Source organism: Amblyomma mixtum, chromosome 10 (genome assembly GCF_055824585.1).
Source record: "Amblyomma mixtum isolate Tamu chromosome 10, ASM5582458v1, whole genome shotgun sequence".
NCBI classification, from domain to species: Eukaryota; Metazoa; Arthropoda; class Arachnida; order Ixodida; family Ixodidae; genus Amblyomma; species Amblyomma mixtum.
Genome location: NC_143021.1, coordinates 151,509,637 through 151,528,193, shown reverse-complemented (window position 1 = coordinate 151,528,193; position 18,557 = coordinate 151,509,637). Strand labels below are relative to the sequence as shown.

The 18,557-nt window shown below is 44.1% G+C and overlaps 1 long non-coding RNA gene and 1 pseudogene across 1 annotated transcript; one reads left to right on the top strand and one right to left on the bottom strand.

The window, feature by feature from the left end:
- Positions 1 to 1,891: 1,891 nt before the first annotated feature.
- On the bottom strand, positions 1,892 to 6,195 carry LOC149327387 (uncharacterized; annotated as a pseudogene).
- A 4,308-nt stretch (positions 6,196 to 10,503) lies between these two features.
- Positions 10,504 to 18,260, top strand: LOC149327386 (uncharacterized). Its single transcript, XR_016285981.1, has 4 exons — positions 10,504 to 10,749; positions 11,106 to 11,228; positions 14,331 to 14,483; positions 18,143 to 18,260. It is a non-coding gene; the product is annotated as an uncharacterized LOC149327386 (long non-coding RNA).
- Positions 18,261 to 18,557: the final 297 nt, after the last annotated feature.

The following is an 18,557-nucleotide window of genomic DNA, read 5'->3' as shown; positions in this document are numbered from 1 at the left end:
AAGCATGTAGATGCGATACAATGCAAAATCTGTAAAGTAAACGCGCTTCCTCGAGAAGCAAGTTCAACCAACTGACATGAGCGTTTGTGGAGACTACGCGTGCATTCCTTGCCGGCAGCAATGACAGACTGTTTTCGACACGGAGGATGCCGCAAACCTTTCGAAGGTAAAAAGTCAAGTAGTGCGCCTATGCACGACCGCCTAACTTGATACGCTAGAGCGTACCTTAAAAGTGCAGGGAAGAGGAATCTGAACTCTTCTTTTTGCAGCAGGAACTCGACCTACATGTTCCAAGCATTCTTAGAAACTGCAGATTATTGCCCTGTGCGGCAGACTTCCCTAATTTAAATCATATTAACGTCCGGCTCCCACCTGTTTTTTTTTTCATTCCTCGCAGACGGCGGGAGGTGTCGACGAACTCATGTAGTGCGTTTCAGGCAGTCACACGGCGGCTTTGCTTTCGCTTTTATTTTGTTTTTGTTTAGGTTCTTGGAATAAACAAACATAGTCAGAGGCTACATAGCTGCAAATTAGACCCACGGAAATCAAAATACGTTTGGACTGTTTGCTTTCGCCCATCACTACGTATCGCTCCGCCGATTACAGAGCGGCAAGCCACCACAGGACTGAGTGAAAGGTTGGTCGACTCCTCCCATCGTTCGCGGAGAAATAAAAAAATAAACGCTGGAGCCGGATGCTAATCTGATTTAAATTAGGGAAATCGGCCGCACAGGGCAATAATTCGAAGTTTCTAAGAACGCTCGGAACGCGTACATCGAGTTCCAGCGGTAACAATACGAGTTCAGATTCAAGGAGAGGGCTGAGTCGGTCTGGTTGGTTCATGTTGAATGGTACGGCCAAACAGCGCTGACGGACGGGATGGAAGAAGATGAGACAGACACATGCGCTGAACTAACAACCAAATGGTTTATTGAGAAAGAGAAGTGCAATATAAAGCATAGAAGGGAAAACTGCGGTGCAAACATGACAAGGCATACATTCAGGATATCATCAATGATTAAGAAAAGCGATGTCCTGTGGAAATAGAGCCACCGATGGTTGGCTTACACATGAGTTGCCTAATGTGTGAATGTGAAAGGCCTCCGGTATCAGGCGTGGGGTGTGATCTCTATACTTGGCGATGATAGTGGTTTGGTCTAAAAACGCCTCACATTTGTCGCAATCTGCGAAATGAATGACCATGTTATTTCGGCGTGACTTGTTCTCAATGTCTTTCGCGTGTTCGCGTAGCCGATCACTGACGCATCGTCCGGTCTCCCCGATGTAAAATCGGCCGCATGACAGTGGAACCTTGTAAATCACACCACAGCAACAGTTGACAAATTTGTTTCTGTGTTTCTTCTGACAAGCCTTCTTTCCACTTACGTGATTCACTCTCTTGCAGAGGCCTCCCAACTTGTTCCTGGCAGAGAAAAGGAGCTTCACGCCGACTTTGTTCACAATCTTTTTCAGGTTGTGCGATATTTGATGAACATACGGAATACATGTTATGTTCTTATTGTCCAGTTTGCGCGTCTCCTTCTGAATTCTGCATTCTTTTAATATCGACTCTGCTAGGCTAGATAAGACCTTCGTCGGGTAGCCTGCAGCGGTAAGCCTAGTAAGCGGCGCGTCAAAGCTGGCTTGGGTTTTATGCGCACATGATCTAAACAGAGCGGCTTTCATGCATGTTTTCGCTATACCGCGCATAACTATCTTATAGTGGGCCGACCGGAAGGGGAGCAGGCTCTTCTGGGATCGTTTGGAGTACATCCAACAGACATGGTCACACGATAGGTCAAGTTCCAGATCTAAAAACCTTAGTTTGTTGTTAGTAGGTAGCTCTGTGGTCAATTGTAGGTTTTAAGTTCAGTACTGAACAAGTCAAAAATCAAATCTGAGCAACAGTTTGTTGGGCGTCACCTTTGAGATAAAATACTAAAAAGTCATCTACATAACGCATAACCTTAACAATGGTGCCGTCAATCTTGGCCTGAAGTTGTCTATCGCACGAAGCTAAGAACAGATCGCTGAGAACGGGAGCGAGGCTGGATCCAATACAAACACCTTGTTTTTGGATGAGAAAACTATCGTCAACTCTAGCAAACGTGGACTGTAAATAAAAGTGGAGCATTTCTGGAAACATCCTAACGTTCATACCACTAGAGTTCTGGAACTTTGTAACTCCGTGACGATCGATGCAACTGCTGATTTCTGCGATCACCGCGCTTTGCGGCAGGGAGTAGTACAAGTCCTTGGCATTCACCGAGAACGTGCTAACGTGGGCAGGACACTCGTTCTGAAGGAATTCTGACACGGTCTCAGGCTTTCCGATGAGGAGAGGATCTTCAAGACAGGCCCTTCTGCAGGAACACCGCTACCTCGCGCTGCCACGTTCCTCGTTCAGACACATTGACACGGAAGGGGCAGTTTACTTTTTGCGTCTTAGCGCTGAAGAAGGCGGTGAGGCTGGATGCCTTCGACGCCTTGACAGAAGAGGCCAGTCTTGAAAGGCGAGCACGCTCACAAAGCTGTACTGCCTGCTCTTGCACTTTCGATCGGCTTGGCAGTTTTCACTTGTCTGAAGTTGGCAGCGACTGCAGCTTGAGCCTTATCCTTGTAGAGGCCGTTTGCCACGACGACAAAACCACCCTCTTTGTTCGACTGCAGGAGCTTGACGCCAGCGTCTTTGAGGGCCGATACTGCAGCAGTGAGCCGGCGCGTGCTTCCTTTCTTCACCTCCGGGGGGAGGGAATCCACGCCTTCCTTGATGCATCTCCCAGCTTCATCCGTTCTAACTCTTCTGGCAGCGGTCCTAACAAGAGATAGGAGCTGCGTTTTGTCGAGTCGCGGATGCTCGCAGTATTTTGTCTCCAGCACGAGCATGTTATTCACCTTCGGGGGGAGACTTGCGTTCCCCCTCACGACGACGTCTTGTTGAGGCGAGGTAGGAGGCGTCTTCGGCGAGGCAGCCTAGGAAGAGTTGAGATTCCTGTTCAGAGCACCTTTAAAGTATACAAGTCCATTAACAGGAACTCTGCATTGCTCTTCAAAGAAACACAAACCAGGCTACCCGTTTAGGGTCATTACTTTTGAGCAAGATTGCTGTTAAAAGTCACTCGCCACCTTCGTTAGGGACGAACTAAAATTTTAGGTATTTATTATCTTTTTTTGGTTTGCGGTTCGGAGCAAATCACCTTTTTAAGCACGTATCAGCGTAATGATCTTCAAGGATTCTCCTCGACATAAAGATTTCTATTACTATCTGCCGCATAAGGATTTAATGAGTAGTAGTGAGGAAGCTATCAACAACTATGGCGTTGTTAGTTTTTAAAGCCAAATTTAGATGTCTTATTTGTAAATTTATGCGAATTCTAAAATTTTTCTTAAAATCATCTTTTGTCGCGCGGAAAAAACAAACCTATATCCAGAAGAAAGGTGTGTCCATGGGTTCATGGCCAGTGCCTGTTCTGTGCGAACTGTTTCTCGCCTACTATGACAGAATGCTTCACAAAGGAATGAGCGCCACGTGTGGTGTTAATTGTTCGATTTGTAGACGACTGTCTCGTCTTTTTAAGGTGCAGCGACGATGACTTCAAAATCGCAGCTCCCGAGGTGCATTCCATCTTTGACCATTGTTTGCATCCTCTCGTGTTAACCTCTGAGTTCCCCGAAGATAATACCGTGTGATTCCTTGGCTTGAGGCTTCATTTTTTTCCGCCGCGCATGGCTGCTGGTCCTATGTACCCACAGGTAGAACGAGCATGCACAGGTAGAACAAGCCTGTTTGAACAAGCATGCGTGGACGCTCTGTCAATGAGCGAGGCTGAGTTTTTGCGCAAATGGTCGACATACTTTATCGTCCTGCGCGGAGGTCGTGTGTCGGCTTTCTTACTGCCTTACTGACGTGCTCAGTGCTGCGTCACTGCGCATGTGCTTGACTGATCAGAGCATTGAGTTCAGCTGTTTTGTTTTGTATTTTTTATGTTAACACAGAACAAAATAAACTCTTCTTTACACACCCACAGGCAGAAAACCGTTCATTTCTATGCTGGTTTATGGTTTGGTTTATCGGGTTTAACGTCCCAAAGCGACTAAGGCTATGAGAGACGCCGTAGTGAAGGGCTTCGGAAATTTCGATCACCTGGGGTTCATTAACGTGCACTGACACAGCACGGTACACGGGCCTCCAGAATTTCTCCTCCGAAGAAATTCAACCGCCGCGGCCGGGATCGAACCGCGTCTTTTGGGTCAACAGCCGAGTACCATAACAACTGAGCCACCGCGGCGGCGTTCATTTCTATGCGTCCGCCCACTAGAGGTTAGTAAAACGAGGCATTATCCCCGTAAGTTTTAGTAATGCCTATAAAAAAAACCTGCTTGCATGGCCATCAAGACCGTTATCAAAAGCAGGTAGGGCGGCTCCTTGCGGCTGGCTACCCTTTAGCACTCCTGGTATCAGTGGCCGGCAGCATTAACAAAAACTTTCACCTGCTCCTAAAGAGAGTGACCTCAAAAAAGTTGTCGTTTTGCCCTATCTGCACAATGGCAGCCATGGTTATAAGAACGTTGCCAAACGGGCAGGCGTGGACGTGGTTTTTCCGCACCGAATAAGCTCGCCTCACTTGGCAGGAAAGTCAAAAACCAACAACTCAACCGTGGCGGTGGGCAAACGCACAAAAAAATTCCAACGTTCAATACCTTTGTCTTGCGGGAATCAATCCACTGTTAAAACGAGAAGGTGCATAAATATCAGGCTGCAAGAACATGACAACAATATTGGTAGAAGAGCAAGGTTCCGGGCTAGTTGGTAATGCATTTAAAGGAAGAAACAGCGCGACGAAACACGGGCACACGGACAGCGCTCGTGTGTGTGTCATTTCTTCGTGTGTCCGCGTTTCGTAGCGCTGTTTCTTCCTTTAAATATTGGTAGCATTACCATCATCGGGAATCCGGCCAGACACTGCAGAAAATGTGAAAGTAAAAATTGCACTCCAATATTCGATGAATGTGTGGTTATCGGTAAGGGAGGAGAATGTACAGCCACCCTGATTTTTAATAATATAGCTCGAGCGTCGACCGAACTGCTGGTCAGCGCCTTATAACGGCGATAAGCGTGCAACAAGGCGAGAGTTCGCGCACGCACACGCAGTCAGAGCGTCGTCTGCTACGCTGTTCCGAGCACGCGGACACACGCCCTGCCACAATATCAGTTCGGGAGATCCCGACAAGTCGTAGAGCGCATGCGCATGACGGTGTACACCACAGTGTGTACACCGTCCGTCCGTCTTTCTGAAAAAGAACTGAAGTTCCTAAGCAGAGCTGGACATGCATTCTGACCAATCACTAGGTGTTTCACTGTTCTCTCACTGTGTTTTTATCCATTAACTCCTGTTCTAGGGTTTGGCCTACTTTTATTATCAGACTGCTTTTAATGTTTTTTTTTCGCTTGAACGTTCTCTACATCTCGCAGCATTGTGGTTTTAACGCTTTTAGCCTCTTTACGCCCCTATATCTGAACCCTCTTTAATGTTTTGAAGGCCCTCTACACATTGCAGCTTTCCGTTTTTATAGACTTTAGCCTCTTTTGAGCACTTGTTTCATTTTTCTTTTCCCATTAGTGTTTATCTATTGTTTGCACGACAGGCCAAGATACCCTCCCCTTTCCCCCTTTTATCGCCTTTCACAGCCACTTCTTTCACAAATACATGTTTTACTCAACGACTGACTAATCGCTGTATTCTGGTGATCGAGCGACCTTATTATCTATGTAACCCCCTTTTTCACACCGCTGCAGGTTGTCTGTACTTCGAAATAAGCATCAGTTGACAGTCAGCGCCCGTGCGTATCTTTTAATGTTCTTTGTGTCCCGTCCCTGCGCTCTTCGTTAACCATGCAAAAGAACTACTAGCCCGCACATTCGCTCTTCTAGACAGACTACAGTTAAGTGGAACGTAACCTGATTCATTTTCGCTTGCAGCTCATCGGAATCGCTTCGCCAACGTAGAAATCGCAACAACGACAGCAGGGTCAGTCGTGCAGTAAGCAAGATCGGTCGTCTGAGGCCATACGCACTGCGTAGTTAACAAACACGCGATAATACCAGAGTACGGCGTGTGGTTCGACAGCAATGCACGCGCAGTTCTTGCCTCCGATGAGCGGTCGAATGAAAGATGTTGCAGTACGACTGCTCATCGCGTGTTTTGAGGATTTCTCGAAGCTTACGTGTGCACTTCACGACAACGCACAAAGCACCGGATGCCACTCGCTCGCGTCATCGTCGACGCCGATGTATACGTGTGCGAACGTGATCAGCTGTTTGCTCTGCAGTCTGCAGCTGTATTCAGTCGCGTCGTTTCTTTCGCTCCCTTTGAGCCTATTTCTAACGAAGGCGTGCGATCAACAAGACGCAGCAGCACGCGAAGCAGCGGAGGGTATCTGCCTTCCGTGATCCGTTGTTACCGTTGCAACCGTGATAGCTGGCGGGCTGGTTCCGGCGGCTGCCAGCCCGTGTGACCATGGTTCCCCTCCCTGTCAGAAGCGAATTTCCGGCAGCCAACGGTCTGCCAGAGAGCTATAAATCGAAGAAGCCCATCGTCACCACCCGCGCAAATAAGCCCACTGCAAGGAAAACTTCTCCCATTGACCTGCGCCACGTGCTGAACTCTACACCTAATCGTTTATTATCATCTAGCCGCATCATACGTTACGTATTCATGTGGAGAATTCAAGGAGGTGTCGCATTGCCACCGCTCTTTCCCGACAAATATTAAAGAAGACTACTTTCGACAATGCGATAAAGAGTCATAAATCTCCGGCAAGATATCGAGCATGGAACATTCAAAGCAGTTCGGCACTGGTGCCGTTCTGCTGTGAGTGTTCATTCCTCCGTCTTGCTCTGCGACTGCACCTCTGGGTTGCATAATTCGGCAAAACCACCTGCAAGATGAAGGTTGAAAATGTTTCCCATTAGCCCTCATCTCGAGACCTTCTCAGTCTCCCTCTCAAGTCTTTCAGTAAACAGGTGGTGGATAACAGTGGAGACAGTCCAGTGATGAGTGAAACTGCGCCCGGGTCCCCGACAGAAGCTACCTATTACAGTTTTAGACCAACGAAATTTTTGTAGACGGGAAGACAAGGGCTAATTATATTACACTGCAAAAAAATTTCGTGAATGTTACGTACAAACTCTCCATAACAGAACAAACGCTTGCTCTGTTGAATCTAAAATGGAGGGTCCATCCGTAACACATTCGTGAAGGTGGCTGGCCGTATTATGCATTTTCTGAAACGTATGACTCGCCGTAACTGTTGGCCCCCGGACTAGGCACCACATGACGTCCCATTTCCGATCTGTGTGGTTTACTCTTGTTCGACAATGTCCGCAAACTAGCATGGCAAAAATGAGATTAACCCCATGTGCAAAGGTGAAGATCCGAGGGGGGGTGATAATCAAATTAGACCCAAGAGACGCATAATGTTGCTTCAACGTTGAGGGATTGCTACAAATTGTAAGCAACATTAAATAACAAAGGACTTACTTTGCTATAACTTTAAAAGAAGAACGTTGACTTCATAAAAAAATGTTTTCACTGTTGTTAACCGCATGACAGGGTAACAATTAATAAATGCATTTAATAAATCATGTAGAAATGCAGCGTAACGAGGTCAAGAGTTAAAAAAACATTTAGACGCAGACAATGGTTAGACAACTTCTCTAAATTGAAACTGAATACCAGCTGAAAATACATTACAAACATGATGAAAGTGCACAAGGTGAAAGCCGAATTTCCGTCTGCCGTTTGATAAGGAAACGAACCAATGAGAAAGCCAAAAGCATGGGCAAACAAATTTGTGAATGTAGTGCAATGTAGCAGTCACATCTTTGCTACACAACCATCAATCAAAAACGCTAACTCCTTCACGGATAAAAAAAGCACAGGCACAACAAAATATTGCTCATTGCAATGTTCAATTTATTAGGTACCTATAGCCGGCCATTCATGCCTGGTCTTTCTGCGGATAAATGAAACGCTGCAAAAAAGCAGTGAGCAGCCATAATTGCTGTAGTGACAAGGAGGATGTGCACCGTCGGTGCTGCTCTCTCATCCTGAGTAGGAAATAATAGCTGTTTTTTTCTGGAATGTACTCTGGAAGCGTGAATTTCCTATCCACCTTTATTTAGCTTTCACTGACACGACCCATCATGAACTCTGCAGTTTTGACAAACATGCGGGCCAGTCGACAGCTACAGAAGACTGTAGAACCCTGCTAACTTGCAAAAAACCAGTGCTCAGAAAGAAAAATTAAAAGAAATGAGGAGTTCCTTATACGCACTATGTTTTATATGGTACAAAGAATGCGGCTAAGACATGGCATGAATATTGTTTTTTTCTGCTCAGTTACAAACTTTCTCGCCTGTGCTAACATATTACTGCAATGTAAATAGTGAAACATGCCAGCATTGCACAACATGCTGTAAGGCTTACAAAATACACCCCCTGCAAGGCTATCACATGCCTCTTACATGTGGTAATGTTTATATTTACCAAACTATCTAGTCTAAAATGAGACACCAAGCCTCCGACATCTCAAGATGTGTACCTCCCATGCAATTAATTAGAGGGATTGGAGATGCTCCTCCTTGATGGCATTTCATTCGCTAGGTGTGGAAGGACCGGATATGAAGGTGAACAACTGGACACCCACTTTTTAAGCAACGTCACAATGAGCAATGTGCCTTGGCTTTTCTTCCATCCAAAAAGTTCTATGTTCCATGTTTACGTAACTGCTTGCATGTGCTCATTTTGGATTGCTGGGAGGTTCTTTTCTTTGTTAAACTAGCTTTAACTCTGGCCTCAGTCCTCTGCACCTTCTTAATTTTTTGCTAGTGTTCACCTTAAGTCATGTGCAAGCTCACGCAGATCTCTACTTTTCTACGTTTCCAACTGTCACATCTTCTCTGCCTTTGTCATGTCCATCACTGCATCCGACGCCTTCAAGTATGCTGTGTATAGTCACCTTAACTAATCTGCCTATTACACATGTATTTTAGTTAGCCACCCACTCCTCTCTCCGGCGCCGATAGGCCCTGACAGTAAATAAATGAATTGTAGTCTTAGCTAAGTCTCAGCAAGCATGCATTATGTTCAGTTTATTTTACCATGTTGACCAGTAAAGAGTGGACAGGAAAAAGCTGCTAAGTGGAGCTTGACATGCCTCTCGCCCCTACACTGGAAAGCAGCAGGCAAGGCATACGTAACCACTAACGACAACGGAACATGCCAAGTGCGAAGTAAATCAGTAATGTTCCTCGCATTTATCACAAGGCATACTCTCTGCTCAGTAATTTATTACCCCCTTAGACATTCTGCAAGGAGTGTATACAATGATGTGCCACCACAATACAATGAGAATCATTAACCCTGTGCCAATACAACAGCAAAAAAATTAAAGCCCAATAAATGCATTGCTTACATGCAACCAAGAAGTAAGAATGGGCCAACCTGGCACATATAATGAAAATAAGCTCAAAATAATAAAGAATGACATTTGAGCAGCCGCTCATTCCCCCACCCCCTCCCACAAAAAAACATGAAAAAGGGTCCTCTTCACACGGCACGTTTGAAAGATGCGGCTGTAATATTTGCGAAACTTTAACTACGTGTGAAATTCAGATATAAATAACGCTAACGCATGCGGTTGGAAGCGAGGCGCCAGGGCATGGGCAAACAGTAATCGTCTTCAGGTATCGACTGGTTCCACCTCCTGAGGGCCGCTGCTCGACGAATACCACTCATGGCCACGTTCACATCCAACAAGCTTGTAATAAACATTAGACAGGTGTTTATCATGACGCAGCAGCAGCAGCTCATCAGTGCTATTGGCCAGTCCTGAATTTTTTAGCTTGATAAACGCAATCATCCACCGAAACGCGTGTCGACTGTTCCTCGCCAGATTCTTGCAGTCCCACGAGGGTGAGCAGCTTTTCCGCCGGCTTCAAGTCTCCTCTTTCGTGCAGGGCCACTGGCATTGTAACGCACATTCTGCACGGTCGTTTTACTATGCATCGATGCCGCATGGGACAGCAAGCGGTTGTAAACTCCACTGCGGCGTACGGGCCGCACACATACACACACCGTAACAATACAGCGCGCAGGACGCACGCAGCGAACACGGAAGAACAAAACCGTTCTAAAGCACCTGTTCACTCAACACCACACATACTCCGCGCATGGTTCCGACTGCGGGCTTGGCTAGCGCTTCGACTCGTCACGGCCAAGCTGCATGCACTGCGCTCTTGTGGTAACAACGCTCATGAAACGAAAAGAAAATTTTAATATGTAAAACCATTCAAGTTGTCAGCTAAAAAAGCTACGGTAAAATTAAATACGTCTGATATGTTTTCAAGGTGGTGCGCTTTTGCGGTGTCAGCGACGTAAGCATGGATGCGAATACGCGAATGATGCTATGAATTTCCCGTGCAGCTCTGCTAGCCACCACCGTAGCTCTGCAAATGGCATCGTGCTCGGCTTTTTGCGCGGCTAACTTGCCCGCATGAATTTTACTTCCTCCGTGCACACATGCTTGGTGAGGTGAACGGTGGTCGGTGCGAACAGTTTGAAGTTTAATCGACTGAAAATTGCTCAAGGAAAGTCAGCGGCATTGCATTTTTATTGTTTCTGTGCATCGCGAGTGACTGGCGGCAGCCACACGGCATCGTCTCCGGTTTGGTGAACTTGTGAGAAGGTGAACAATTAATTTTGTTCTCAGATTTTGAAAGCGGTTTTTTGTTTCTATTGTAACCCTGTGTCTCGTCGCATGTTATGTTCACGGTAACATCAGCACAACCTGCATGCGCTTTCTGTCTCTATTTGAAGTAACATTGGTCGATCAGCGTAAACTTTTGGATTCAATTAAGCACAGGCTGTCCATATTGATAGTGCGTGTCGAATGTGCTTTGAGATCATTCTGCGCTCGAGATGGTCTTCTGATAATTTATTTATTACCAGGTATGGTCTAGAGATTTGGAACCGTTCATTCCACTGCAACAGTGCTAAAAAGCTGTTTTGTGTTCATGCATCTGCTGTCCTTAAACTTTTCAGTAATCATTCGCGTGGTTCCTTTGGATCTGGACAACCGGCTACTGTTGCTAGGGACGCCTCGCAGCAGAGCCCTTGGGGACGCCCAGTGGGTCAGCTGTTTGTCCAGGTGCCAAGTTACCAAAGGTACCATTCCAGACTTTTTTTTTTCTGTCCATCAACCTCATATTCCTTGCAAAAATTACAGTATGTAATTAGGCACTAAAAAAATTGGTAACTTATACACATTTCAGGACAGTTGAGAGAAATGAAATTAAAATTGGTTTTTGAGGAAAGGAAATGGGGCAGTAACTGTCTCACTTCTCTCGGTGGATTCCTGAACCTAAGGGAAGGAATAAACGAGGGAGTCTAGAGAGAAATGCACATGCAGCATCAGTATTCTCTCTGTAGACTTTTCAAAACCTGGATTCATTCCTTCTAGGACAGTGCCAAGCAGTAGGTGAACTGCACACAATTCTGTTTTCCTCTGGTGCAAAGTAAAGAGTGAAAATTTTATAAGACAAGTCTCTACCCTGTTTCATTCTCACTGCATTTGCTCAAAGCATAGTATGAAATGCTGTATTTCTTATACCCTGGTTTGCTTTACTTTGAGCAGTAGGTATTGACAATGAACATCAAGGCAACTCCACTCTCATTGCTTGTTGCTGCTTTTAGGTTTCCTCCATGATTTTCTCTTTGCTCAGTCCTGGCCTTAACATATTTTCTTCTGCTGCTTAGCTTCGAACTATTGGCTAGGTTACACGGTTCTGCTACTTCTATGTTCACTGTGAGGTTTGAGAGCTTGTTGCTTTGTTCTTTTTTTATAAGCATCTTTGTCTTCTCGAGGCTGATTGGCAGTCCGGAACAGGGACCACATGCATTGTTTATGTTAAGATGACGACATGATAGCCTAACACATCGTATCGTTGCCATTCGAGCCCCCTGTGTACTTGCTTTGTTGCACTGGGAGCAAAAAAGTTTAGTGGAAGTCGCAATGAGGCGCACTTTTGTTTAGACTAGTGGCAAAGGTTTACTGTTGCGTCGGAGTAAAGTGCTCCCACCTGTTGCGCACGAGTATTTAGATGGCTGCTAAATACTACTATCATCAAGGATTTAGCCATTGTGATGTCGCAGGTCTGTTGTGTAGGATTTCAGATCATTGTCTTGCACTGTCCCTGAAGCCTGTTGTGTGTCAGTCACGCCACTATGCTGTTGTATTTCTGTCCAGTGTAAAAAATATTTTCTGTGATTATGCTAAACGCACAGGTTCATGGCGACGTAAATATTTTGTGTCGCTTCAACCGGGTAATGCTTCAGAATGAACACATGCAAAAACACATGCTGTTAAAAGCCTTGGCTTGTGTAACCCAAGTGTGAGGAGAATACTATTATGGCAGGGATTCTTGCATTGCAACCTTTTAAATTCCTTTTTTGTAAAAAGAATGACGTGAGGTTTCATGAGTTAAAGCTCTCTTTCATTGCTTGCTCAGAGAAAGCATTGTAAGTAAGCAGTAGTCGCTTTTTTCTATTGTTCAAGTAGCAGCATCAGCATGCCTCATCATTTTTGTCTTGAATGATTGAAGGTGCTTTCAGAGCATTGCCTTCTTTTTTTCTTGTTGTTTATTCAGCATGCAATATTGTGTCTATAGATTGCTCTTTAGCATTATTTTGCGTTCTCCCAAGCAAATTTTAGGCGACCAAATTCAGAAGCACCCTGTATTGGCCTTACATGCTCGCTATTAATGCAGAAGTAATTATATGCCGCACTAAACACCAAATCTACATCCTTCAAAGTGGGTCTAGAAGCTTGTCTCCAGACTCTTGCCTTCAAGGAGTTCTTACACGTTTCACATATCTGCTTGGTGTTGGAAGTGACAGCCTCGACTGATAATGATATGCATTAGACACACATTATGCATTTACAGTTAGGACGGAACGAAATGCGAACATACATGTGCAGTACTTTTCTACTTCGCAGCGAGCTATACATTTAGAAAGGGTTCATATATGTGTATTACGTAGATCTCTTATCCTGCAACAGGAATCAGGCTAGCTGCATACTCAAGCTGAAATCACACAGGTGAAATATTTTGCCTTGTTCATAGGCGTTGTTTGCATTTCATTCCAGCCTGATTGTGCACTACTGCCATAGCAGGTACCCTATCTAAATGAGACACTCTCTTGTGGCAAATCATGCGCATATGTTTTAGACACGTGTGTGAAGAAATGTGCAGCTACAAACATTGCATACTTGGTTATTCATAATGCTTTTTTTCTCATGTGCATAGAACAATGTTCAGCTACATTGCTTGCTTTGTTGTTACTACTTCTATTTTTCCGCTAATATTAAACTACATATTAATCTCAAAGACCCGATGTTAAACTGAATGATCCTTCTGTGTACCACTAGGAAGGCAAAAGCATCACGCCTAGGGCTCATTCACCGCCCTTCATCCCTGTTTTGGTTTCAGTCGGTCAGTTATGCTATTAATGAATGTAATCACTTTATAGCACAAGTATATATGAAAATATATTTTGGGCTAAATGAGGTTAACAAGTTATCCACTCTGCACAATGGTATGGTTGGTCTTGTACATCTTTACTTGGGTGTTAATGTTTCTTTTGTGGTTGCTGTCTAAATAACTTTGCCTGCCTATTGTATCCTATGTCCTTTTATGCCTGTCTTCCTTCCTACTGGCTCTCTCCCTTTTCAGTCATTCCTTTTTCCTTTAAACTGGCGATTGGTCACAAGCCTGCTGTGGGAATGGCAGCTAGTACTAGGCCCCTTTTTTTTCATTGAACCTGCACTGCTAATATTAACGCTAATAGTACTGTGTCAGTATTTATGTGATACTGCATTTTTTTATGCATAAATAGTTGGCTAAGCCAATGGTAGCAGTGTTGAATATCACAATATATCATGCATATATCTTGCATGCAATATCAGTATCAGTTTATTCACTTTGGATGAAGGTTATACAAACAGGGTGATAAAAGCATCTGGGCCCTTAGCAAGCTGCTAGTTCGGGCCCATGCAATAAGTGCACAAAATAGTGTACCCAGGCGTGAGCATAAGAAAAAAAAAGTGTACATTTTATATGAATAGAAGATGTTACACAAAACTATATCAGTATATTCACTATTACGCTACCCTCTATTTCTTTCAGCTCGGCCGTTTGGCAGTACATATTTTGTGCTGCTTTCCTAGTTTAGTCCACTCAAACTAAAACTTTGCGTTCTGTGTTGCAGGTAGAATCCACAATGAATGCCGCACTGTGTCTTGTAAGCAGGAGGCGGTGTTAATGGAGCCATGAACTTTTCTTGCGGATGACTGGCGTTGGCCTTATTATGCACTGAACCTCAAGTGTGAAGAGGAAAATGTCGTGTTGGATTTCTGCAGAGGTGAGACATCATGGTGAATCTACCAGTGCGAAAGACTAGACAAGAGACAAGACAGTCGCTGAGTCGCGGCCAAAGTTTATTGAAGTGAATAGGGAATACATGAAGAAGCCAAGCAACACCACAAACCACACAGTTACAGATAAGCTTACATGACAACATGAGTCAATGGCCCTGAACATTCCCCTGATCGAGATAGTCCATCTCATTGCGTGTTAGTGCGATAGACAACGCACTTGCACATTAGTCACCGAGTCGTAAGGTGTGTCTAGCCTCAATAATCTACCATTTAATCTTCTCTGAATTTACTGCCAAAATGTGTTCTGCCAAAAGGAAAGGGTAGCAGCCTTCAAATCCCTTGCAATATACAGAAAAGTTAGAACCCCTACCCTCTTGTGCTCCTGTAATATTACATTGATACACCTTCCTGTTTGACCTATATAGACCCGACCACAAGATACAGTGTCTGATACCATGTTCATTTTACAAGGTACATATACATTTCACTCCACATGTGTACTTTTCTCGAGCCACATTCACAGAATTCTTCTTAACAATTTTACATATTTTAAACCACTTATTAGGGGCCAAGAAAATCGCTTTTCTATCATACCTTCTGGCCGCAATTTTAAATTTGTACGACAATCTATGTACGTACGGTAACACAACCGGTCTTTTGGCATCTCGCTGGCTGGCCCCGGCCTGATTGTGCCGGCCGCCGTGAAAAGCTTTCGGCTTCTCTTGCAATAACATGGTTAGGAAATCCTGCGTTCATTAACCTAAAATGTGCTCTTGGAAACTAGTCGTCATGCTAAGAAAGCATGACTTCATCAATTCTGAGCCCAGGCTTGACAGTCCAATGCTATCTTTCACTAGCTTGTAATAGCCAACCTGTGTCCAAGTAGCAGCTTAACACTCCTGGGTGAATATCACCAGCACACATGGTGTGTGCAGATCAACTTATCAAGGTAAGGTCCAGAAACCGCAGCTCTTTTTGTGGCGACATTGCTCCAAGGTAAACCTAAGAATATGTTCACATCCCAAATTATCAGAACCTTTGTAAAAGACCAGAAAATCATCAACATAGCAAAAGATTTTTTCCCCCAGTCCATGCAAGTCCTTGACAATCATTCTATACACCCTACTTAAAATATCTCTTAGCACAAGGCCCATCTTCGAACCACTACATATACCAGATTTTTGAACACATACCACACTGCAGTACTCTACAGCCATGCTCTTAAAATAAATGCTATTCACTAGCATGCTCTTCAGATAAATTTCAGAAAAGGGTTCTTGCAAACTTTTGTCTGGTTATTTGCAAAAGCATTTGTCTACTTCGCATCTTGAAGATCCGTTTCTTGTACTCAATTCGCAGCGTGGTTGAGTATCTGAAGAATGGCAATCCAGCAGATTGTCTGGTGGTTAGTGTCGATGTAGAACTATTTTATTCCATCCCGTATGAGGACCTTATGAAAAGCTTGTGAATGTGTATATCGGAGCACAATGATGAGCTTGTGTTTAGGAACAGGTGCGTAATAGTCTTTTTTTTTTACTTACCTCCTTTTATTTGAAGAGCATGTTTGTGGAGTATGGCTGTGCGGCATATGTTCAAAAGTCTAGTATATGTATCGATTGAATGCCTCTGTGCTAAGTAATATTCTCTTAAGCAGGGTGGATGGAGGGATTGCCAAGAACTTGCATGGGCTGGGGGAAAATCTTTCACTGCGTCTGATTTTCTGGTCTTTTACAAAAGGTTGCGATAGTGTGGGACCTGTGCATATTGTCAAGTTGTTGAAGGAGCAAGGCCTTTCTTTGTCTTAGGTTTTCCTTGGAGGAAATGTCCCATCAAAAAGAGCTGCGGTTTCTGGGCCTCACCTTGATGTTCTGCACATGCCATGTATGCTGCCGATATTCACCCAGGAGTGTCAAGTAGCTACTTGAGTATTGGCTGAACCATTCTAAGCTAGTGAAAGATAGTACTGCGTCATCTAGGCTAGGCTCGGTAGATGAATTGATGCTTTCACAGCATGACAAGTGGTCTCCAAGAGCAGATTTTAAGGCTTACGAAAGCATTATTCCCCAACCATGCTATTGCAGGAGTGTGTGATAAATTGTTAAAGCTGAGCGTATAAGATTGACCAAGTTGGTCAGACATGCTAAAGGTAAGAATGGCGCAGCATCATGTAACGAGGACACCAGGAGGGCACACACGCATTAGTGCCAACCTTGGAGCGGATACAGAATGCAAGAGCGTGTGACTGACATTCAGCGTTGGCAGTCAAGGATCGGGCTCATTCAATCTTGAATGTTCAAATCAGTGTTTTCTCATTTCCTTGACTGTCAGTGCTGATTGTCAAGCTCGTGCTCTTGGATTCTGTACACACTCCAAGGTTGGCACTTGTGGGTGTGCTTGTTGTCCTGCTGTCCTTATTACTTGATGCTGCGCCATTCTTCCCTTTAGCATGTTAAAGCTAAAACCCCTTCACAGGGATTGGCAGGATACGGCTAGGGCCAGCCATCGAGATACCAAAAGATCGACTGTGTTACTGTACATACGTAGATTGTCGCACAATTTGAAAAATGTGGTCAGAAGGTATGACGCAGAAATGGTGCTCTTGGCCCCTAATAAGTTCTCTACAAACTGTAAAATTGTTAAGAATAATTTTGTGAATTTGGTCCTGGAAAAGCATATGTGCCTTGTAAAATGTATGTGGTGCATCGGATACTGTTATCTTGGGGTTGGGTTTATGTTGGTCAAACTCGAAAGTGTGTGAATGTAAGACTACGGGAGCACAAGAGATATTTGGATATTGGTAGGGGTTCTAACTTATCTGTACATCGCAAGGAATGTGAAGGCTGCTAGCCATTCCTTTTGGCAACACTCATTTTGGCGATACATTCGGAGCAGATTAACCGGAAAATTATCGAGGCTAGACACATCTTATGACTCGGTGACAAATCTGTGAGTGTGCTGTCCATCGTGTTAATATGCAACGAGTTGGACTATCTAGATGAGAGGAAAGTTAAGAGCGATCTTTTACTCATGTTGTGGTATAGCATATCTGTAACTGTGTGATTTGTGGTGTTATTTGGCTTTTCTATGTACTCCCTGTCTACTTCAATAAACTTCAGTTGCGAGTCAGCGCCTGTTTTGTCTCCTTTCTTGTCATTGTCTCGTGCTGGTAGGTTCACGTACTTGCAGAGTAGATTCACTGAATTGTATACTTGCAGAGGCTTGTGAAGAAAAAGCAGAGGAATTTTCTTTCCTTTGTCTGGAATGGAAGTTAAAAATTTTTTTTCGCATAGCTAGATGGTTGCAGCATGAAATTCCATTCTGGAAGGGTAAACCCACTAAATTGTACATTTTGTGTGCAAGGGTACTGATGCTTGCATGAAACTGAAAACATTCGCCCAGGCTATCTGGCTAGCTTCCTTCTTCCTTGTGCCCAGATTTTTTTAAACAATACTTTGTCAGATTAGTTTGACCAGAATTTCTAACATGTTAATTACACCACATTTTGTGATCATATACAACAAAATTAAAACATGATGATCACTGGTGTATGGTTTAGTCTGGGGTAGAATGATGAGAAGTACCTAGTATATAGTAAAATTTAATATTACTAGTCTAACATAAACAAAATTGCTCTTTTTTTTAGTGGAAAATTTTGCTACCAGGGAGTCGGAGCGGCATGGCATGATGAAGACTTGGACAGTGTGCATTCCAAACTACCTGTATTCATGTCGGCACGAGAACTTGCGCACAGTGCTTCAAACAGTTGGTGAGTACCTTGGTGCTGTGCTTCTGCTTAGATAGGTAAATATTTTATTTTAAATGTGCCTGAACAGCCAATTGGCCTAAACGAGTGCACACTAAGTCAATACAAACACCATGACGTGAACAGACATAATACAGAAAAATGGTCACAAATACGATGATAATAATAGTAAAGAAAAACAAGCATAATGAGTAAACAATGAAAACAGCAAATTAGGCAAATATTTCTGTGTCATAAAAAGTTGAACTGTGTTATTTGCAAATGAGTCATTGGTGAAATGGCATGCATGTCAGGA